Source organism: Lynx canadensis, chromosome B4 (genome assembly GCF_007474595.2).
Source record: "Lynx canadensis isolate LIC74 chromosome B4, mLynCan4.pri.v2, whole genome shotgun sequence".
In the NCBI taxonomy this organism is placed as follows: domain Eukaryota; kingdom Metazoa; phylum Chordata; class Mammalia; order Carnivora; family Felidae; genus Lynx; species Lynx canadensis.
Window position 1 is genome coordinate 58,180,561 of NC_044309.1, and position 23,689 is coordinate 58,204,249.

Here is a 23,689-nt window from a genome sequence, read left to right on the forward strand (position 1 = left end):
CAATAAATCAAAACATTTAGTTAATTCTTAAAAGTATAGGAGATAGAAATTTAATTTGGCACTATAGAGAAAGTACCATAAGGGAAAGATGAAAGAAAAATTAAAAGCCCTAACAGTAAAGATTACCCCTTGTATCTTTTGCATAGTGAATTAGCTAGAATAACCTAACAGAACTTAAGATAGGCCCCCCGAAACCAGATGAGCTACCTATGAACAATCTTTACAGGATGAACTCACCTATGTTGCAAAATAGTGAGAAGATTTATAGGTAGAGGTGAAAAGCCTAACGAGCCTGGTGATAGCTGGTTACCCAGAATAGAATTTTAGTTCAACTTTAAACCTACCTAAAAACCCAAAAATTCTAATGTAAGTTTAAAATATAAGAAGGTACAGCTCTTTAGAACTAGGCTACAACCTTTTTTAGAGAGTAAGCATAAACATAACCATAGTTGGCCTAAAAGTAGCTATCAATTAAGAAAGCATTCAAGCTCAACAATTAAAACACCTTAATACCAAAAATATGCAACCAACTCTTAATACTTAATACTGAGTTAATCTATTTAATAATAGAAGCTATAATGCTAGCACGAGTAACAAGAAATATTTCTCCTTGCATAAGCTTATATCAGAGCGGATAACCACTGATGGTTAACAATAAGATATAAACAACCTAACTATAAACTAAATATCAAACCAATTGTTGACCCAACACAGGTATGCAATCAAGGAAAGATTAAAAGAAAGTAAAGGAACTCCACAAACACAAACCCCGCCTGTTTACCAAAAACATCACCTCTAGCATTTCTAGTATTAGAGGCACTGCCTGCCCAGTGACATACGTTAAATGGCCACGGTACCCTGAAGGTGCAAAGGTAGCATAATCACTTGTTCCCTAAATAGGGACCTGTATGAACAGCCACAAGAGGGTTTTACTGTCTCTTACTTCCCATCCGTGAAACTGACCTTCCGTGAAGAGTTGGGAATATGGCAATAAGAAGAGAAGACCCTGTGGAGCTTTAAGTAAGAGACTATACCAACACAACCAACAGGGTAAACAAATCTCCACATGGGCCAACAATTTAGGTTGGGGTGACTTCGGAGAATAAAATAAGCTCCAAGTGATTTAGATCTAGACTTACTAGTCAAAAGTACGACATCACATATTGATCCAAAAACTTGATCAACGGAACAAGTTACCCTAGGGATAACAACGCAATCCTATTTTAGAGTCCATGTTGACAATAGGGTTTACAACTTCCATGTTTGATCAGGATATCCTGATGGTGCAGCAGCTATCAAAGTTTCGTTTGTTCAACAATTCAAGTCCTACGTGATCTGAGTTCAGATTGGAACAATCCAGGCTGGTTACTATCTATTAAATAATTTCTCCCAGTACAAAAAGGCAAGAAAAATGAGGCCTATTTTAGTAAAGCGCTTTCAACACAATAGATGATATAATCTCAATCTAAACAGTTTACCAATTTACATTGCCCGAGAGTTTGGGTTCATTAGGGTGGCAGAGACCCGTAATTGCATAAAATGTAAATCCTTATCAGAGGTTCAACTCCTCTCCCTAACAACATGTTTACAATTAATATTCTTTCATTAATCATTTCAATCCTCCTTGCCGCAGCTTTCGTAACATTAGTTGAACGTAAAGTACTAGGATATATACAACTTTGTAAAGGACCAAACATTGTAGGACCATATGATCTGTTTCAACCCATTGCAGACGCGATAAAACTCTTCAGTAAAGAACCCCTTCGACCCCTCACATCCTCTATATCTATATTCATTATAGCACCCATTCTAGTCCTCTCACTAGGCCTAACCATATGAATCCCCCTACCTATACCATACTCACTTACATAAACTTAGAAGTACTATTTATACTAGCTATATCAAGCCTCTCCGTTTACTCAATCCTATGATCAGGATGGGCCTCGAATTCAAAATACTCTTTTTAAAATTTTTTCAACGTTTATTTATTTTTGGGACAGAGAGAGACAGAGCATGAACGGGGGAGGGGCAGAGAGAGAGGGAGACACAGAATCGGAAACAGGCTCCAGGCTCTGAGCCATCAGCCCAGAGCCCGACGCGGGGCTCGAACTCCCGGACCGCGAGATCGTGACCTGGCTGAAGTCGGACGCTTAACCGACTGCGCCACCCAGGCGCCCCCAAAATACTCTTTAATTGGAGCCCTATGAACTGTTGCCTAAACAATCTTATACGAAGTCACACTAGCCATTATTCTCCTATCAGTATTACTAATGAATGGGTCCTTCATACTAATGGCATTAATTATCACCCAAGAACACATATAATTAGTTCTTCCCACATGACCCCTAGCCATAATATGATTCATTTCAACATTAGCAGAAACTGATCAAGCTCCATTTGATCTGACAAAAGGAGAATCAGAACTTGTTTCTGGATTCAACATTGACTACGCTTCAGGTCCTTTTTGCCCTATTCTTCCTAGCAGAATATGCCAACATTATTATCATAAGTATCCTCATAACAACCTTATTCTTTGGAGCATTCCATAAGCCATATATACCAGAACTATATACTGTTAACTTCACCATCAAAACCTTACTTCTAACAGTCACCTTCCTATGAATTTGAGCATCCTACCCGTGATTCCAATATGACCAACTCATACATCTCCTATGAAAAAACTTCTTCTCACTCTAGCCCTATGCACATGACATGTATCTTTACCCATTATCACAGCAAGTATTCCAACCCAAACATAAGAAATATGTCTGATAAAAGAGTTACTTTGATAGAATAAATAACAGAGGTGTAAATCCTCTTATTTTTAGAATTATAGGACTCGAACCTAATACTAAGAATTCAAAAATCTTTGTGCTACCATATTACACCATATTCTACAGTAAGGCCAGCTAAGTAAGCTATCAGGCCCATACCCCAAAAATGTTGGTTTATATCCTTCCTGTACTAATTAAATCCCCTATTCTCATTAATATTATATCAACAGTCATTTCGGGAAGCATAATCGTGACAGCAAGCTCTCACTGCCTGATAATCTGAATTGGCTTCGAAATAAACATACTGGCTATTATTCCTATTCTCATGAAAAAATTTAACCCACGAGTTATGGAAGCATCCACAAAATATTTCCTAACACAAGCAACTGCGTCCATACTCCTAATAATAGAAATCACTATTAACCTATTATATTTAGGACAATGAACAGTATCAAAAAATCTTGACCCCACTGCATCTATCATAATAACCACTGCTCTGACAATAAAACTGGGCTTGGCTCCATTTCATTTTTGAGTTCCTGAGGTCACACAAGGAATCTCCCTATTCTCAGGCCTAATCCTATTAACATGACAAAAAATCGTACTACGGTCTATCCTCTACCAAATTTCATCTACCATCAACCCCAATTTACTCCTAACAATAGCTATCATATCAGTCCTAATTGGAGGATGAGGAGGATTTAACCAAACACAGCTGCGAAAAATCTTAGCATACTCCTCAATCGCCAACATAGGTTGAGTAACAGCTATCATACTCTATAACCCTACAATAACAATCCTAAACCTAACAATTTATAATCTTCATAACACTCACCACCTTCATATTATTTATACACAGCTCGGCTACAACAACACTATTCCTATCACAAACATGAAACAAAACACCCTTAACCACCTCACTTATCCTAGTATTAATACTGTCCCTAGGAGGCCTTCCACCACTCTCAGGATTTACCCCAAAATGAATAATCATTCAAGAACTAACAAAAAAATTAAATAATCAATATACCCATGCTACTAGCCATTATAGCACTCCTCAACCTATGCTTTTATATATGACTGATATATGACACAGTACTAACTATATTTTCTTCAACAAACAGCATAAAAATAAAATGACAATTTGAAGATACCAAAAAAAAATTCTCTTGCTCCCTTTCATCATAACTTCAACCATATTACTTCTACTCACACCAATATTATTCATCTTGGACTAGGAGTTTAGGTTACAACAGACCAAGAGCCTTCAAAGTCCTAAGTAAATCACATCTATTTAACTCCTGCACACCCAACCGTAAGTACTGCAAGAATGTATCTTCCATCAAATGATTGCAAATCAAACACTTTAATTAAGCTAAGCCCTTACTAGATTGGTGGGCCTCCATCTCACGAAATTTTAGGTAACAGTTAAATACCCTAATCAACTAGCTTCAATCTACTTCTCCAGCCGCCAGTCTAGGGGAAAAAAAGGCGGGAGAAGCCCTGGCAGCGTTTGAAGCTGCTTCTTTGAATTTGCAATTCAATATGATATTTCACCGCAGAGCTTGGTAAAAAGAGGGCTTGAACTTCTGTTCTTAGATTTATAGTCTAATCCTTTAGTCAGCCATTTTACGTAGGTTCATAAGCCGCTGGTTATTTTCTACTAACCACAAAGATATTGGCACTCTCTACCTCCTATTCGGTGCCTGAGCTGGCATAGTAGGAACTGCCCTTGGTTTTCTAATTTGAGCCGAACTTGGCCAACCTGCCACCCTACTAGGAGACAATCAGATCTACAACATAATCGTCACTGCCCATGCATTTGTAATAGTTTTCTTTATGGTAATACCAATCATAATCAGAGGCTTTGGAAATTGATTGGTGCCATTAATAACTGGACACCAGATACAGCATTCCCTCAGATAAATAATATAAGCTTCTGACTTCTTCTCCCATCCTTCTTACTTCTACTCACATCATCAATTGTAGAGGCTGGTGCAGGAACTGGATGAATCACATACCCTCCTCTAGCTGGCAAACAAGCCCATTCAGGAGCATCCATGGACCTAACCATTTTTTCCTTACACTTTGCAAGTGTTTCTTCAATTTTCGGTGCTATTAAAACTTTATTACTACAATTATTAACATAAAACCCCCATATCTCAATATCAGACACCCTTATTTGTCTGATCTGTCCTAAATACTGCTGTCTTGTTACTCATTTCTACCAGTACTAGCTGCTGGAATTACAATGTTAATGACAGACCAAAACCTAAATACCACCTTCTTTGACCCTGCTAGGGGAGGAGATCCTATCTTAAATCAGCACTTATTCTGATTTTTTGGACATCCAGAAGCCTATATTCTAATTTTACCAGGCTTCGGAATAATTTCACACATCGTCACTTATTATTCAGGCAAAAAGGGGCCCTTCGGCTATATAGGAATAGTCTGAACAATAATATCCATTGGTTTCTTAGGTTTCATTGTATAAGCCCATCATATGTTCACTGTGGGAACGGACATTGACACACGAGCATATTTTACGTCAGCCACCATAATTATTGCTATCCCTACTGGAGTAAAAGTTTTCAGGTGACTTGCCACTCTTTACAGAAGCAATATTAAATGATCACCTGCTATACTATGAGCCCTGGGCTTCGTATTTACTACCGTAGGTGGTCTAAGGGGAATCATACCAGCAAACTCTTAACTAGACATCGTTCTTCATGACACTTACTATGTAGTAGCTCACTTCCATTATGTATTATCAATAGGGGCAGGTGGTGGTAAAATATATGTATTTCACCTCGGCCTGGAGGAGACGCTGCCCGTCAGCCAGGGCCCCTGCCCCAGGGAGTTCCAGCTCCAGCTCCCGCTAAGCAGCTCCTCGGGAGAAGCGGTTCTGCTGTGCCGCCCCGGCTTCTCAGCTGAGCCACAGGAACAGGGAGCTGAGCCCCGGCCCCCATTGGCGCCACCTCCCCAGGAAAGGCCTAGTCAGGGCCAGGAAGTCAAACTTGGGAGCAAGTCAGGTGTTGCAGGCCCGAGATGCACGCCCTTCAGCCCGCCTTTTTTTTTTTTTTTAAAGGGAAAGCAAGTTTATTTGCAGGTGAACAGCAACAACATTTACAAAACACGTTTTGTACAGTCAAGTCTGCACTGCCCTTACACAATAGGGGAAGGAAGACCTCGTCCTTCCATCAGCCATAAACAGGCCTGGATAATGAGTTTATGAAAAACACTTTCTTTTCCTTCAGCACACAAAATTATTTACGAAGCTGTACAGTCCAGAAATAGGAAGCAAAGAGAAGAAAACTACCTCAAGGAGAGCAACAGCTCCTTTCTGTTGGCAGTCGTCATTTTACAGACATAAACTATGCATCAGAGATCTTACATTTGGAGAGGAATGGGTGACATATCAGAACTACAACAGTAAGTATTGTATTTATTTCTAATGGGGAATTAGAAGACCCTCTTTGGACATCAGTTCTTGAAAAGATTCTGCAATTTCAGAGCACATCAGTGCTGAGAAATCCTTTAGAAAACCTTTTGTTTAAGGGTTAATCATTTAATGTATTAACATTTTCACTTACAAACATAGAATTTGCATATACAGTGAAAAATAGGTTCTGTGAACACTGAAACATATGTACATGAAACATATATATATATATATATGAAAGCATATATAGAAGATGATCTGAGAATTAATATGATGAATATTTGATGAATCTGTATATTTTTCATAGGCAGCTGATTTAAAAATCTTCCTGCTAAGCTGGTAACTAGTGTGGCTGTTCTAGATGGTGAAGATCTCTTTTCACATTGACTAAATCAGAATGGTCTCTCCTAAGTGAGTGAGATAAAGAATCCTACTAATATTCATCAACAATCTGGGGACAACACAAGGCTCTATTCTAAGCGCTTGGTTACATACATTATCTCATTTAATCCCCATAACAACTCCACAGGGTGCTGGCTGTGTGACTTCTGGCAAGTTACTTACCTCTCTGAGTCCCTTCTATAAAATGGGAGAGTCACAATGCTTATCTCATAGAGTTTTTGTGAAAATTAAATGAGGGAATCGATGTAAACCGCTTAGCCCAATTCTTAGTATACATTAAGTGTGAAGAGTAGCAGAATACGCTGCCCCCAAATATGTCTCTTTGGCATAAAACTATTTTGAGAAACTGCAGACATAGGAGAAACTCTGAAAACAGAAGAGAAGGGAAACTTACATTAGAGAGGGCCCTGTATCTGGAAGACAGCTACTACCAGAGGGAACTTTTTTCACTTGAGAGATTTTTCTGCATGGCAAGGCAAACTCTGTTTACCAAACATTTCCTCTTCTCTTTGAAACCCCATCCCTCTATCCCTTTCCTTAACTCAGGATGGCACATAAGCCTCAATTGTCTGGCCACATTTTAGATCTCATCTCTGTGGGGCTACTGCACATATGAACCTAACATTTTTTTTCCTTCCTGTTAATCTTTTACTACAGGGGGATTGTCTCAGCCACAGAATGTAGAAGGGTAGAGGCAAAATTATCTTTCCTCCCTTACAACTACAAAAAGTATTAGCTGCTAAAAAGCTAAGCTGTTTTTATTCTTGACTGTCCAAAGAAAGTGTTTACAGACTATGGATGTTAAAAATATTTAAATTTTAAAAGCACTGAGAACATCCAACATTCTCACTGGGCCATCATGTGAACACAAGCTCGGATTAAAGCTGGAGGTGGGCCTGTTACAGCTAGACCAGGTCTCTGACCACCAGGTGTGTTTGCCTCTTCTGGCCCAACGCAATGGTAGGCGGTGCACTATAGGCAAAGTACAGTAGCTGACACAGACCTTGGGGCTAGATTGCCGTATTCTAATCCCACTCCTGCCATTTAGTAGCTATGGAAACTTGGGCATTTAGTAAACCTCCTTGTACCTAGTTTGTCATCTGTAAAATGGGAAGAACAACAGCCCCTACCTCAGAGGACTGTCATGAGGATTAAAGGAGGCAGTGATGTAAACGTGCCTGGCATGCTGTGAGTACTAATGATTGATTGCTATGCCACCTTGATGAATAGCATTTGAGTAGAGGACTACTTGAAACAGACCTAATACAAAATACTAATAAGAGGCTACTAGGAGTTCTCACCTCTATCATGTGGGGAACCCCCTGAAAAGAATGGTTTTGGGTGCTTAAACAGCTAACCCATATTGAGTATTGTTTACGGGGTGCCATGCTTAAGCGCTTTTCCTGTTTTAACTTATTTAATCTTCATAATAATGCCATAAGATAGGCACTGTTGCTCTTCCCAGTTTATAGATGAGGAAATGGAGGTACATAGAAGCTAAGCACCTACTGCTCTAGGCAGTAGGCAGGACTATGTTGAAGCGCCATATGGATGTGGTTTGGGGCACAGAGCTCACTCAGTCATAGTGTTCACGTGCACTTAGAGCAGGAGACAGCAAACTGGTCTAGGAGGAGAGAGGGAGTATGGTAAACCTTTGAAAATTCCCTTGTTAGCAGAGGAGGTGGTGAGAGCCTGCAGGGTACGTTTCTTACCCTCTAACCTAGAAGCCACTGCCACAAGAAGTCACCTCACTGAGCCTTCTAGCAAAGAACATGACAAAGGAATGCTGTCCCCAAACTGGCATTCATGCAAACTGATAAGAACAAGGGATGGATGGCTTTGTGGGGTAAAATGACTCTAAGCACAACACTGAGGTGAGGCAGAGATGCCTTTCTGGCCAGAAATATCCATCCTACCACCTGTCTGAAAACTCTCTTTCCAGAATTCCCTGTTTAGAAAGGAAAGGACACAGGGAACATGTTAAACTGTCTTCAGGTACCACTAATTACCAGTTAATCCTTTGGAGTCGCTGTTTTATGTGTATTTGATGAAAAGATTGAATTTAATGTCATCCAGCTGAGAGGAGGAAAGGGAAAAAGATTAATAAGCTAAATGGTGTGTGTGGTTGGGGGTAAAGTGGGGTGGGAAAAAGGAGGGGGTAGGGGAACTAGGGGATCTGAGAATGGAATTGGGCACCAGAGACATTTCTGCCTGCTTCCAATTTCTCTTAGCTGGCCTTGAAAATGCCATTCAGGAGGACCTCATGTGATTCTTTGGCATGAATGTTGTATAACGCTGACCCTTGGGAGAGGGCAGACAGGAGTACTGTCTCTTTCATCTCTAAAAACACTTTACTTTCTATTCAGCAACTGCCCTATTGCAATTTAAGTTCCCATCAGTCAAACAGACATTAAGTGGCTTCTTATGTAAATACTTACAGAGCTCTGACTTTGCAAGGCTCTCTGAAAACCATTGTTTCTTAGAAGTTCTTTGAAGTTTTCCATCGGCTCCAGCAAGTGTGTGCAGATATATCCACAGATGGAAAATATTCCTGTGCAAATGAACTCCAAAATTATAAAGTTACAAGAAAGATAATATGCTCAAAATGCACTGCTGGAGCAGCGCCCTCAAAAGGTCATCATCAGGTAACAAGACTGGGAAACTGTTTTGCTGTTAATTATTGTCCTCATTTAGAACAGAACTTTAAGAATTTTTTTTTTAAGTTTCCGGGTGTTTGACAGGGGTGCCTGAGTGGCTCAGTTGGTTAAGTGTCTGACTCTTGATTTCGGTTTAGATCATGATCTCACGGTTCATGGGATCGAGCCCTGTGTCTGGCTCTGTGCTAATAGTGTGAAGGCTGCTCAGGATTGTCTCTCTCTCCCCTTCTCTCTCTCTGCCCCTCCTCTGCTCTCTTGCTATCTCTTAAAAAAACATTAAAAAAATAAAGTGTTTGACAATTTTAAGGGTATGATAAGTTGAAGAATTTAAATTAAATTAAAAACAACATACCTAAAATACTGAAACAGTTTCCATTAACAATTTTTATTCAAAATATACCTGTATCTCTATCTTTGCCTCTACTGATCAACCAATCTACCTGTGGCCACAATAATATTTTGAGATATCAGCAAATTTTTATTGTAAATTTTATTGAATTATAATTTACATACAGAAAAGTGTATGAATCATAAGTGTACTGATGCACAAATCAATGTGTCTTTTTATTTTTTTTTTTTTAATTTTTTTTTCAACGTTTTTTATTTATTTTTGGGACAGAGAGAGACAGAGCATGAACGGGGGAGGGGCAGAGAGAGAGGGAGACACAGAATCGGAAACAGGCTCCAGGCTCCGAGCCATCAGCCCAGAGCCCGACGCGGGGCTCGAACTCACCGACGGCGAGATCGTGACCTGGCTGAAGTCGGACGCTTAACCGACTGCGCCACCCAGGCGCCCCTCAATGTGTCTTTTTAAACTGAACATACCTGTGTGCCTAACACTAGCTCAAGAAACAGAAAGTTACTGGAACCAGTGTATATTCCCTCTGCCTTTGCTTGTACCCTGAGACCCTTTCTCTACCTTAAGCTAGAGTTTTCCAACTTCATGTCTTGGGAAAGGGAGGTCTCAGCAGATCACAGAATACAAAGCACTTTACTTTTTGACAGAGATCCAAGAATGAGAGATTTGGAAGAACATGAATCAGTCTCAGCCAATTTTTCTAACCATAAGCCCAGATCAAGGATTCTTGGATGGGGGAAGAGGAGGGAAAAAAATGGAGTGAGCAAATAAAGCAAAGACATTGGTGGGTCTCCCAGAAGGGAATTGGCCTTGCCCTAAGTTCAGAAACTGTCAGATAAACTGTATAGGAACTTTGATCCACATGCAAATGTTGCCAGATCCAATAGTATTTGGTTTTCAATACAGTGAAGGCCTGAACCCTTGTTCAATTCAACTAAAGTCGCCCCCACATGCCATTTCTCAGGGTAACCTTCTGTGTCCTAATACGCACACTCCAGACATGCAGGTGACTCTGATGCAGATAGTCCTTGGTCTTTACTTTCAGAAACATGGATGTAGGTTTTTGTTCAGGCCATTCCCATGGTTCCCAAACTGGTCTGTGCATCAGAATTACCTGGGGGCCTTGTTAAATATAGATTCCCAGGACCCACCACTAAATTTAATCAGGCCTGGCAGTCTGAATGTTGACCGACTCCACAAGTGATTATTATACAACCAGTCTGGCCTTCACTGGAGGACTGCATTTGGGAAGCTGTTCTTCCAGTGGCCTGTGAACTACACCATTTTAGGAGGACAAAGACTCAGGGCAGTGTGTTTCTGTGACCCAGCAGAGCCCACTTAGAAGCTGTTGAAGGTTGGGTAGCAGCTTAGGTGGTAAGTCTCCTCTCCTGCCCTGAACTCAATAAGATCAGCCCCTCCTACCTGAATATACTTGCATAAAGGATTACAAAGTTAAGAAAGGTTGGCAAACTACTCTCCATGCCACAGTGGCAACCATTATCAACCGCATCTTTGCTTTGTCATTTATTTTATCAACAGAAGAATTAAGGATATATAAGGATAAGAATACCCCTGGTAAGAGGCCAAAGTCCCCTCCTCATTCCCTGAAGAAGAGATGGTGTAGTTGTGACACTGTTGGTCAGGCCTTCCTAGAACCAAGGCAGTGTCTATAGGCCTCTTGAGGCTCCCAAGAGATGCTGCCGTGGATTAGTTTATATCCTTCTTCTTCTTCCTTTTTTTTTTTAAATTTTTTATTTATTTTTGAGAGAGAGAGAGAACAAAAGCAGGGGAGGGACAGAGACAGAGGGAGACACAGAATCCGAAGCAGATTCCAGGCTCTGAGCTGTCAGCACAGAACCCAACAACAGGGCTCGAACCCAGGAACGGCGAGATCATGACCTGAGCCCAAGTCAGATGCTTAACTGACTGAGCCACCCAGGCGCCATGGTTATGTCCTTCTGACTAGAGAGTCCTCTGGGACTGGCTATGGAGGCTTTTAGAGCTCTGTTTTCAATTATTAAAAGCATGGCAAGGATCCAGAAAACATTTATTGTAATAATAATAATAATAATAACAACAACAACAACAAATATAATAATAGTAGTAGTAGTAATAATAATAATTTTAAAAGTCAGGGCTCTAGCAGATTTTTTTCAACCCCTCTAGATGAGCTTATCTAAAGTGAAAGCTCCAAATATAATAACCTACTAGGAGAGTGGATGAGTCACTGATCAGTCATAGCTAGAGTATGTCACCACTCATTGGGCCTATGTGTTTTGGGCTGTCACTGACTAGGATCAAGTCCCTGTCTGCCAATGGGAACAAATTGAAGAAATGGATAAAAGAGAAACCAGATGGAGAGAAATCTAGAATTTGAGACCATCCCCTACCCCCCAAATAATCCTCCAAATGTGATACTGGAGAAGTTTGAGATGATACAAAGAGAATTCATAGGGACCAGGTGATTCCTATTAAAAATGAGACTATCCAGGAAAAAACAAAGGATGGAGAAGAGGTGATCATTGAGTCACTTAAAATCCTGGTGCTGGCTACAGGGTAAGATGTTGAATGTTCTAACTTCTTATTTGGATTCAGGAAGAAGGATGGGAAAATATGAATCAGGTGGTGTTTATTTCAGTTTGCTTTTATCCAAATAAATTTTTATTTAAGTGTATCTTATATATGTGAAGTTACAAAATTATAAATTTATAGTTAGGTGACTTTTTACAAGGTAAACTTATGACTTTTATAAAGTGAGTATAGAACGAAGAATTATCAGTTCCCTGGAAGCCTCACCTTGCCTCCTCCTAATCACTGGTTCCCCTGAAGGAAATCACCATCCTAACTACTAACATGGGGGATTAATTTTTCCTACTTTTGAACTTTACATAAATGGACTCATATGGCATGTACTCTGTTATATCTGGCTTCTTTTACAGTATTTGTGAGTTCATCTACATGTTTGTGTGTAGCTGTTCGTTTTCATTACTATATAGTGTTCCATCCTATGGACATACCACAGATTCTCTATTCTATTGCCAGACTATTTAAGGTTCTTTTCAACTCTTTGCTATTACAAATAATGCTGCTATGAATTTGTGTGTTTTTATGATAATCCTTATCTTTTACATTATTATAAAAGGAATTCAACTATTTTTATTTAAGAAGAACATGTTGAATGTATGACAAAGTATTTTCCTGGAACTAAAATAAGTACATTTGTATAAGAATAAAATATTACGAGCATACACTATCAATGGTACACATCACAACCTCCTCTTTTACTTTGTGAATAGTGGGAGAAAACCACAAACACATGATTAGAGTATTGAGAAGTATTGTCAGGAAAACTGTATCTATGGCTCCTTTGGTTGAGAAATTTATAATGTAGTTTTCTGTTTTTCACTATAGACCATAATCTGGGTGATCTTTTCCTGATAGGAAATCCTTAAACCAATTCATAATATCTTATAATCATATATTAAAAGTTCATTTAAAACTGTTGTTTCTCCATGAATGTGTTCTAGCTCTGGCGTCTTGGTGAGGGAGTGGTGGATGAATGCCAGCTCAGTGGTGCTCTGTCTGCATATTCCATAATGTCCATGTTGCCTCTGTGTATCAGTTAGGATCACGTTTAGCTCCACATTACAAAACAACAGTATGAAACAAGACAAAATAACAGTGACTTAAGCTTGATATGGTTTATTTCTCTCTTAGTTTGGGGATACATTATGATATCTTTAAGATAGTATTGGCGATCCAAGCTTTTATTTTCCTTATCTGTTATCATAAGCACACAACTTCCATTCCAATGGTCACCTCATGGTTCAATAGGGTTGCTAGTGATTCAACTGATAGCTGGTCCATGTTAAAGGCAAGGAGGAGGGAGGAGGAGGAGGAGGGGGAGGAAGAAATTCTTGAACAGTCAGATTTCTCAAGACTTCTTTTAAATCAAAACTAAAGTAACCACTTAATTTACTCAGTAAGTTAGGTCAGCGGATACATACTTAAGTCACCAACATATATTAGTGCATTGCCTTTTCTTCTGATACACATACATACACACACACACACACTGACCCTTGAACAATACAAGAGCTAGGGGCCCTGACTCCCCATGCAGCTGAAAATCTGCATATATTTTGCCTCCCCCAAAACTTTACTAATAGCCTACTGTTGACTGGAAGCCTTAATGATAACAGTTGATTAACACACATTTTATGTTATATGTATTATATACTATATTCTTAAAGTTGGAGAAAAGAAAGTGTTATTAAGAAAATCATAAAGAAGAGAAAATACATTTACAGTACGGGTCTATATTTCCACGATAAGTGAGCCTGCGCAGTTCACACCTGTGTTGTTCAAAGGTTTTATATAAGGTTTTATATATATGTGTGTGTGTGTGTGTGTGTGTGTGTGTGTGTATGGCAAGATGTAAAGAATATTGAAAATAAATTCCTCTGAATTTTCACTTAAAGGCTAAGTTAAGCACTACCTTACTTTTCTAACTCAAATCTCTTCAGCAGTGTTTTCCTTTGTGGTAATGGAAAATAGCTGATTGTGGATGATTAGATAAAAGTGAAATAATTTGCAAAACAGTTCAGAATATGTATGAAAACAAAATGGAAACAAAAAAAGCAATAAATAAAGAATTCTGCATACTCTAAACTTCAGGCTATAAAATGGCTGTTGTCAGCAGCACACGTTTGACTGTTACGAGGTAAAGTGATTAACTGGCTAAATTTGATTAGAATCAACAGAAGATATGTTGAGACCTAATAACTGTTAACTTCATATTGATCCCAGAACCACATTAGCTTCAACAGCTTCCATTGTCTTTAATTTTACATTTCCCAGTAATTATATTTTTTACAGTTGTCAGAAATCATTGATCTTGATGTTCTAAGACAATTTACTTTCATAGGAAAAAAAAAAAGTAAAGCACAGGACTTAACACCAATCTAAACTGCCACAATAAGACACTATTAATATTTATGCAATAACTTGATTCATCATACTTTTTGAGAATGATTTGGGGGTGTCTCTTTTCCTTATTAAAAAAAACCAGTTAAATTCTGGATAGATTCTTTGCTAATGTTCCCAGTGAGCGTCAGTAATCAAATGTAAGAGATAAAGACAAGGGTCGTTCCTTTTAAAATGAAGAAACAGGGAGCGAAATTTATCACATTTTGAATTTTTTCAGAAGATTCACCTCTCATATCCCTGAACTCCTATCCTCCTTGCGACTTCCTGGGTGAGTGTGTTTATTATGTTCAGCCCCCTCACTTAAAAAGGCCCGGGCTCAGGAAACAGCTGTTCACAATTAAATTAATTATCATTTGTCAACGGCATTCTGGGGCCCAGAAATTCTATGTTCACAGAAGAGAATGTTGCCATGTCACAGTGCACTTCAGAATGTGTGTTCACTTATATTAACCATCTAGCTTGGTAAAGTGTTTTTAAGGTTTTCAAAGTAGTGACAATATCTTTGTCACTATAACTACTGCCACATGATCCACTAATATTTCTCTAACTTTAGACTGTTTGCTCATCATTTATCTAAAAAATTTTTAGTAGCCTTTGATTTTGACACAGAACTTATACATCTAAGTCAAGTAGCAGAGAACAAAATGGGTATAAGAAATATCAGTGTGGTCCTTTAAAAATGAATACTTAATGGCTGAAGCGAAAGTTTCTTAGGTAGTAACCCCACAAAATTTATGAATTAGAATTCTAACCCTTTAACCCCTTGGTTAAAATATTTCTTTGTTGAAATAAATAATCTGGAGAACTAAATAGGACTTGGAGGACCAACAGCTTTAAGTATACTGACTAACCTTAAGATTGTGTCTATTTATGCAAAGAAAGTTCATTCAGAAAGGGGATTAACCTCAAATTTTCCAGGTAGTTGACAGAAAAAGCAAGTGTATTTAAGTTACCCAGATAGTTACTTTTGAGTTTTTATTCTGGAATTCCTTTTTTTTTTTTTAATTTTTGGAGCTGAGAATGAGGGAGTTAGATTTAGTAAATATTCACACTTTATTCAATTAGAGTTTTCAATTAAAGTTAAATTATTCTCCCTAAATTATTTTTATTTATTTTTAAAATTTATTTATTTATTTTTGAGAGACTGGGAGGGGGGAGGGGCAGAGAGAGAGGGAGAGAGAGAATCCCAACTGACTGAGCCACGCAGGTGCACCTAAATTATTTTTATTTTTAAAATAATATGTTCATTAGCATTTTTGGACACCAAGTAAATAATGTGACATGTAGAAGTAATAAATATGCATAAATATGTCTCTTGAAGCATTGTTTACAATAGGAAATATTTAGGAAATGATTTGAATGTCCTATAGGTGAATAGATAGATAAATAAATGAGATTCAACTCAAGGCATTTTGCAGTTATAAAGACTATGAAGCAATATGTACTATGTTTATGATAAAATTACATAAGAAAATCCAATAATATTATTGAAAAACAAAAAGAAGAAAAAATGGTATATAAAGATTGTAGGTACTGATTTCAAGCATACTTATTTATATAGCTTTCAGTATCTTTATGATATGGCTACCAGTTTATTAGTGTAATTTGAAATAATATATTAGATTTATTTTATTTATTAAAAAATCTTTTTTAATATTTATTTATTTCTGAGACAGAGAGAGACAGAGCATGAGTAGGGGAAGGGCAGAAAGAGAGGGAGACACAGAATCAGAAGCAGGCTCCAGGCTCTGAGCTGTCAGCACAGAGCCCGACGCAGGGCTCGAACTCACAGACCGCGAGATCATGACCTGGGCTGAAGTTGGACGCTTAACCGACTAAGCCACCCAGGCACCCCAGATTTATTTTTATACCAAAGATATATTGTGAAAATGTTACTGATAAAATCTAAAGGAAACCAGAAAATTTATTTTTTGGTAACTATTTGAGGTTAGACAACAACAAAAAAACAAACAGTTCAGCAAATATCTTTTGAGATTCCAGCTCCCTGCTCCAAATCAGCTCTCCCTACTTGTTGAACATTTAAAAGTTTTGAATAAGCCTATAATGTACAATTTACTTTTTTGTAACATTATCCCATATTTCCATCTCCTAAGTCCCCCTTTCAAAAAAAATAGCAAGACATAAGCAAACAAACCTACACTTAGCAAAGAAACACTATAGATAATGACAGAAATCTATAGTGTTTGTTGCTAGCTGCAAAAGAACTAGCCAAACTCCATTTGGCAATTTCAAAGAGGATTTACTTATATTCGTAAAATTTTTCTAACATAAGTGAAATTTAAACCATAGTACCTCCTCTTTAAGGATATCATTTCTGAAACACATGGCAATTACAAAACTTATTGAGGCATATGTCCCTTAGTTGTCAGTGAACAAAAGTTAACAAATCTATTATCTAGATGGAATGGATAAATTTATAAAAGTTAAAAATGAAGGATTTACAGTTAAGGTGTGGACAAAAGGAAACCTTATTTGATGGTATGGAAGGGAACTTGAAAAATGAAAATCACTTCTTAAATTTTTTATGAATAGCTTAAGTTCAGAACTAAAGCCTTTCCTTTCTCTTTTGCACGATTAAAGTATTTTGTTTGCTTTCTGGGGGGGTAGGGTCAACAACATCTTCTAGCCTGAGTTAGTAGTTCTAGTTGAATGCACAACTTAATCAGGAAGTATGTGCAAAGCTTCTGTGATCCTAGTAATATACTTAAAACTCTAATTAGTGCTTCTCTAACACTGATGTGCATATTAACCACTGAGGAGTAGAATTAAAATGTGGATTCTAACTCAGTAAGTCTAGGGTTGATTCTAAGGTGATGGGTTTCAACAAGCTCCCAGGTGATTCAGTGCAACTGTTCTAGAGACTAATCTTTGACTAGCACCATGCCAGAGTACTAGAAGGCAAAGTTCTTTGCCTTTGTAAAAGTGAAATAGATGTAGACAGTTGACAGAGGTGAGCCAGAGAGCAATTGGGCAGATGTAAATAAAACAGCTGCAATTGAGCTCTAGTTGACTGCTGGTGTTGGGGGCCAATGTTGCCTGAGGATAAAATGAGAGCTGTCTAGTTCAGTGGCTTGTACAAAGTAGGTGCTCAATAACTGTTTTTTCCTCTTCTTTCTATAAAAACAATTATTAAATGAAACTACTAGCAAACAAGTCCAAATAATATTTCAGCATTCTATAATGATAAAATCAAAGGCTGATTAGAGAATGGGCCAATGGATATACTGGAGAGTGCAGAAGACATTACTTAATTACTTAAATTTGCAATCAGGGTTCCTTTTGGAAAAGATTGACTTATTTAGCAACAATAAGAAAAAAGCTAGAAAGAGTAATTTTCCATAAGAGAAGTAATAGGAAAGTCAACCATGGAGGTGGGGGGATGGTTGGAGTTAGAACTGGACTAGGAAGCTAAGGAAATGGGGCTAAGAAGGAAGGTTGATGAAGCAACATACTTTTATGGGAGGAATGTCTTTGAGAAGTTCCCAGAGATGGTGTGATACTGTGATTTATAGTAAGAAATATATATTTGGTCTTTGTACCTGGCACAGAGCTCCCCCAACCCTTGTAATTTCCCGTGATGAGAGAGCTTTTGTTATGTTAATAAGAGACTTTTGGAAAACATTTAAAGATGTGGGCTGGTTGCCAGGGGAGCCAACCTAGTGATTAGAGTTTAGTTCCATATTACCACCCCCCACCTCCCGCCCCAACCTCTGGGGAGGAGAAGGGGGGCTGAATCAATCACCAGTGGCCATTGATTTCGTCAATCATGTCTCTGTAATGAAGCCTCCAAAAAGACACAAAAATATGGGATTTGGAGAGCTTCCTGTTTGGTGAATATGTGAAGATTTGGGGAGAGTAGTATGCTCTGGGAGAGGGCATGGAAACTCTGAGCCTCTTCCCCATACCTTGCCCTATGCATCTCTTCCATATGGCTGTTTCTGAGTTACATCCTTTTATGAAAAGCTGGTAATCTAGTAAGTAAAATGTTTTCCTGAGTTCTGCGAGCTGCTTTGGTGAATTCATCTAATTCAAGGAGGGGTCCGTCGGAACCTCTGATCTATAGAGGTGGTCAGAAGCGCCAGAACCTCTGGTCAGAAGCACAGTTGACAACCTGGACTTGTGAGGGGCATCTAAAGTGGTGGTGGGGTGGTGGGCAGTCAGGTAGGACTGAGCCCTTAACCTGTAGGATTTGATGCTTTCTCCAGGTAGTGGTAGAATTGAGTTAAATTGTAGCTAAGGTTGGAGAATTGCTTGGTGTGGGCAAACACACACACACACACACACACACACACACACACACTATAACTGAGTGCAGAATCTTTTTTTAATGTTTATTTATTTCAAGAAAGAAAGAGTGCACCTGTGTGAGGAGGGGAGGGGCAGAGAATGTGGGAGAGAGAAAGTCCTAAGCAGGCTCCATGCCCAGTGCAGAGCCTGACATGGGCTCAATCCCATGACCCTGAGATCATGACCTAAGCAGAAATCAAGAGTCAGACACTTAACTGACCGAGCTACCCGGGCACCACCAGAATCTTTTTGTAAAGTAATCTCTACACCCAACATGGGGCTGAAACTCATGACCCCAAGATCAAGGGTCTGATGCTCTACCAACTGAGCCAGCTAGGCGCCCCTGGGTGCAGAATTTTGTCTGGGAATGTTGCAAAAACTTCAGAACAGATATGTTAAACATTCAGTTCTAAGTTAATTGCTGTGCTGTAGACTAAGTCACATAAATCCTCTCTATTGCCCCAATGCAATGTGTGCTGGACACACACAGCCTTACGTAGGAAGTACTTTGGGGTGTGGAGGATTCTGGTAGTATTCAGCCTCATTCTGGTAGTATCCAGTAATGTTTAGCTTGAGGGAAAGGATAGCAAATGCAGAAGGTAAGACAAGAATAGCCCTTGGAGAATTCAGCAGGAGGTAATTTGTGACCGGGGGAACACCACCCCTCTATACAATCAATAATCCCCCAGAGTTACTGGGAAAGATGAGGGTTTCCCAAAATGAGGGCAGGAGGAGTCCTTGGGAACATTTAGAGAGTTGATAATTTACATAAAAATGAAATGCTAATTAGGATAGTAATATGCAAATAAATACAGAAGAGAGAAGCATAATTTGACCAGAAATCAACCAGAAGATTTAACACACCTTGGACTTCACTTCAGATTTCAAACTATAGGGGAGTAAGCACCAATGTGGGATCTTGAACCACAATATGTGAGCTAATTTTCACTTTGGAAAAACTAATAGTGCAGGCTTAAAAAAGTATAGGTCATTCTTATTAGCACATTTTTCAAAAGTCTTTTTAAAGTTAGAATTATCTTCCCATTCCCCATGAAGTTTTTACCTGAAAATTCTATAACATAGGGTTAGAATAATTCAAGCCAACTTTTTAATTTAGGTTCACACCCCCTTAACAGAATACCTTACTCAGTTCCTGAGACCACTCCTTGCCACTTCCTGGCAATTTCCCAGTAGCATATTTTCACAAAGGAGATTCGACAATATGCCATTATTAACTTGGTAACATGAGTTAATTGTACAGATTGATATTGGTTTAACATTAAATTCCTGGGGGGTGGGGAACCCATCACACAAACCATGGCTGCCTTCTTTGAGTTTTTATTTGTATGTTGTGTTCTAACAGTAGATGACGGAGGTAGAGAGAATTTTCAGAAGCGTATGCTGACAGCAAGATAGACCTTTACTCTGAAGCCAAAGCTAGATGTAATCAAACACTGCATTCGCTCAATGACTTTCAAGTTTTATAACTATATATGTGTAGCCAGAAATGCTATACTCCGTGTTTTTATTTCTCACTGGAAAAAAATTTTGTTTTTATTTTTTTGTTTTAAAGCAAGTTTTATAAAAAGTGAGTTTGGAAAAGTTAAGGTTTCTTAGAAGAATAGTCATCATATTACAGTGGAACAAATTCTTTCTCCATCTCTCACTTTCCAATGTACTGACAGACTCCGAAGGCAAATCTGGAATTACTATGTCCCTTCTGTAACGTATGGGAGCAAGTTCAAACACTTGGCCCCAGAACACAAAGCTCAGGATTGGCTCAATGTACCTTACAAGCCTTATTTCCTTGTTTTTCCTTTCATTCCTTATTCTATGAGCACCAATATAAACGGCCATTTCTCAAAACACCCAGCGCCTTCCATTTATTTGCTGCATGTGCCGATTAACTTTCCTTTTCTCCGTTTGCCTGAAGTATCTTTACTTTTCTCTTAAAATCAGCTCCATGGCACCTATCTGGTATTCTTCATTCTCTAAGAACCCACGAGATGTTGTGTTTAGCTTTACTGTAGTATGTCTTTGATTTTTTTGTTTTTTGTTACAAGTATGTTTTCCACTGCCTATGAGTCCCATAAAACCATGAATCATGTATCTTTTAAATTCCAGTGCTTAGCATATAATACTAGTTGCTCAAAAAATATTTGATGACTGGGGCACCTGGGTGGCTCAGTCGGTTAAGCGTCCAACTTCAGCTTAGGTCATGATCTTACGGTTCGTGAGTTCGAGCCCCGCGTTGGGCTCTGTGCTGACAGCTCAGAGCCTGGAACCTGCTTCAGATTCTGTGTCTCCCTCTCTCTCAGCCCCTCCCCTGCTCATGCTCTGTCTCTTTCTGTGTCTCAATAATAAATAAACATTAAAAAAATTTGGTGATTAAGAATGCATGACAGGGAAAAATGAGCCTACAAAATACAAACTAACTAAAATACAACTACAGGCCCTTCAAAATGTATCTCTAGCTAATCCACATATATTTTAGTGATTTAAAGAGAGAAAGATGTTGAGGGGTCCAAGACAGGTGGTGCAAGAAATTAAGAGTTAATTTACAATTTCTACAGCCTATTACTGTTTCAAGGCAATATTTTAAACAGGTGTCCCTTGCTCACAATATACCCAAATAAAGTTTCTTGCTGTTTTGTTGTGATTCTTTGAAATAGCAGGATTCAACTGGTCCACCAAATTAACTAGGAGATATATTTTATTTTCCAAGATTGGGGCACACATTCCCAACTGAGATAAAAGAGGCAAGATCAAATTGAAAAGAAGTATGTATTTTCTTGGTGATTTACAAGTAGTGCTGGTTTTAAAACAAGGCCACAATATTCTTAGGCCTCTGACAGAGAAGTGGTATCTATGTCCTCTCCCCTGGAATATAGGCTCCATAGCTCCTTGACTAATAGTACATGGCAGAGTGATGCTGTGTCATTTTCTGCAGCCAGGTTTTAAGAAATTGGTAGCTTCCACTTCCTATTTCTTGGGGCACTTACTCTTGGAACCTAGACACCTTGTATGAGGGAGCCCAAGCTGCCTCATGGAGAGGCCGTGGGTCAGCAACAATTTGCCTGCCACTTGGATGAGCTATCGTGGGAGGGGATGTTCTCCTACCCACACCCATCCCCAAGCTCTTTATAGTTGCCCTGTTTTCAGCAGAGCAGGAATTATGAGAAATGACCTTGAAAAATATTTCCTATGATATTTCCACTCACAGTTATTGTGTTCCTCCTTCTTGACCTAACTCTAATTATTAGTTGACTACTGTAAAATCTAATGTGCAAAACAAGTAGAAGGTAGGGAAGAGTATTTATCACTCATCCTTGCAATCTGTTGATATTAAGGCAAAATCTGGCTGCCTGGCCATCACACTAACCTCTTATTTAGAGAAAACTTTCTCCTTTCTCAGGACCACAATAGGGACACATACAGAACATGGGTAGATCAGACAATACTGCTTTCAAACAGTTTCACAAGTTTTACATTTTCTCATACTGTGGTAAAATAAAAACAACAGGCTGGTAATTTCATGGCATTCAACCTACTGAAACTGTCTTTAGTCTAAGAAAAGTAAAATATTAGGAAGGTAAAACTTTAAAAATAAAACAAAATTTATAATTGTATCTAGTTTGTCTTGTAATGTATTCCAAAGAATATGAATATGTTATGAATATGTCTATATAGATATATTTCAAGTCCACATGTATATAAACATAAATGAGTGGTAACCACTTACATTCTCTAAGTGCAAAGCTGTATTATTGCTATACATTTTTTTTTTAAATTTTTTTTTCAATGTTTATTTATTTTTGGGACAGAGAGAGACAGAGCATGAACGGGGGAGGGGCAGAGAGAGAGGGAGACACAGAATCAGAAACAGGCTCCAGGCTCCGAGCCATCAGCCCAGAGCCTGACGCAGGGCTCCAACTCACGGACCGCGAGATCGTGACCTGGCTGAAGTCGGACGCTTAACCGACTGCGCCACCCAGGCGCCCCTATTGCTATACATTTAAAACTTGCTCAGATTGTTAGAATCTAATGCCTCCTCTACTTGGACTTGGGATCAAGTGCTAAGAGTAGCAGGAGTTTACCTCCTAAAAGAACTCTAGCCCTGATACTGATCTGAAAATTTGGTTTCCTCGTCAAAACTCATTGGCAATTAACCAAAAACACTTCATCATCAGAGCAGTGTTTACATTTTCACATTTTTTTTTCATTATTTCTTGCCAAAATCATAAAGTGTGTGTGTGTGTGTGTGTGAGAGAGAGAGAGAGAGAGAGAGAGAGGGAGAGGGAGAGAGAGAGAGGAAGGGGCAGACAGAATGTGCTGGGGTAGGGCTTGAAATGTTCACCTATTTTGGAAAATATTCAGCAGTAAGTAGGGTTTAGGATTTCTTTTTCATTGTAATTCATCTGGCTCATTCACCTGTAGATGAATTTGTTTCCCTAAACAGTGAATGTTGTTTAGCAGTGTCATTATTCAAATGCCTTATGAAATAATCCTCACAAGTCCTACAGTCCTCTGTTTGTAAGTAATTACAGAGTGGTGCTGCTAACCTTCAGAAGGCAACAATGAAGTGGAAATTTCTGAAACTGTGAGATAAAGCTCACTGCTATGTAAGGCTGCTGAAGCCTAAATGATCAATGTTGTAACTTTCACTCACAGAAGCTTAGGAAAACAAAATGCTCCAAATCCACATTCTCTCTTTGTAATCCTTAAATAGGCTTGCCTGAGTGTTAACATTTAGGCAGTA

The 23,689-nt window shown here is 38.7% G+C and overlaps 2 long non-coding RNA genes across 2 annotated transcripts in view; one reads left to right on the plus strand and one right to left on the minus strand.

The window, feature by feature from the left end:
- LOC115518481 lies at window positions 1–14,346 on the plus strand. Its single transcript, XR_003970281.1, has 3 exons — window positions 1–115; window positions 12,137–12,148; window positions 14,336–14,346. It is a non-coding gene; the product is annotated as an uncharacterized LOC115518481 (long non-coding RNA).
- Window positions 6,305–23,689, minus strand: part of LOC116738198 — a 24,399-nt gene continuing 7,014 nt past the window's right edge. Inside the window, exons 2-3 of the long non-coding RNA XR_004343870.1 lie at window positions 9,057–9,169; window positions 6,305–6,984 (exon numbers count right to left, since the gene is read on the minus strand). This is a non-coding gene — a long non-coding RNA (uncharacterized LOC116738198). The remainder of the gene's footprint in view (window positions 6,985–9,056; window positions 9,170–23,689) is intronic.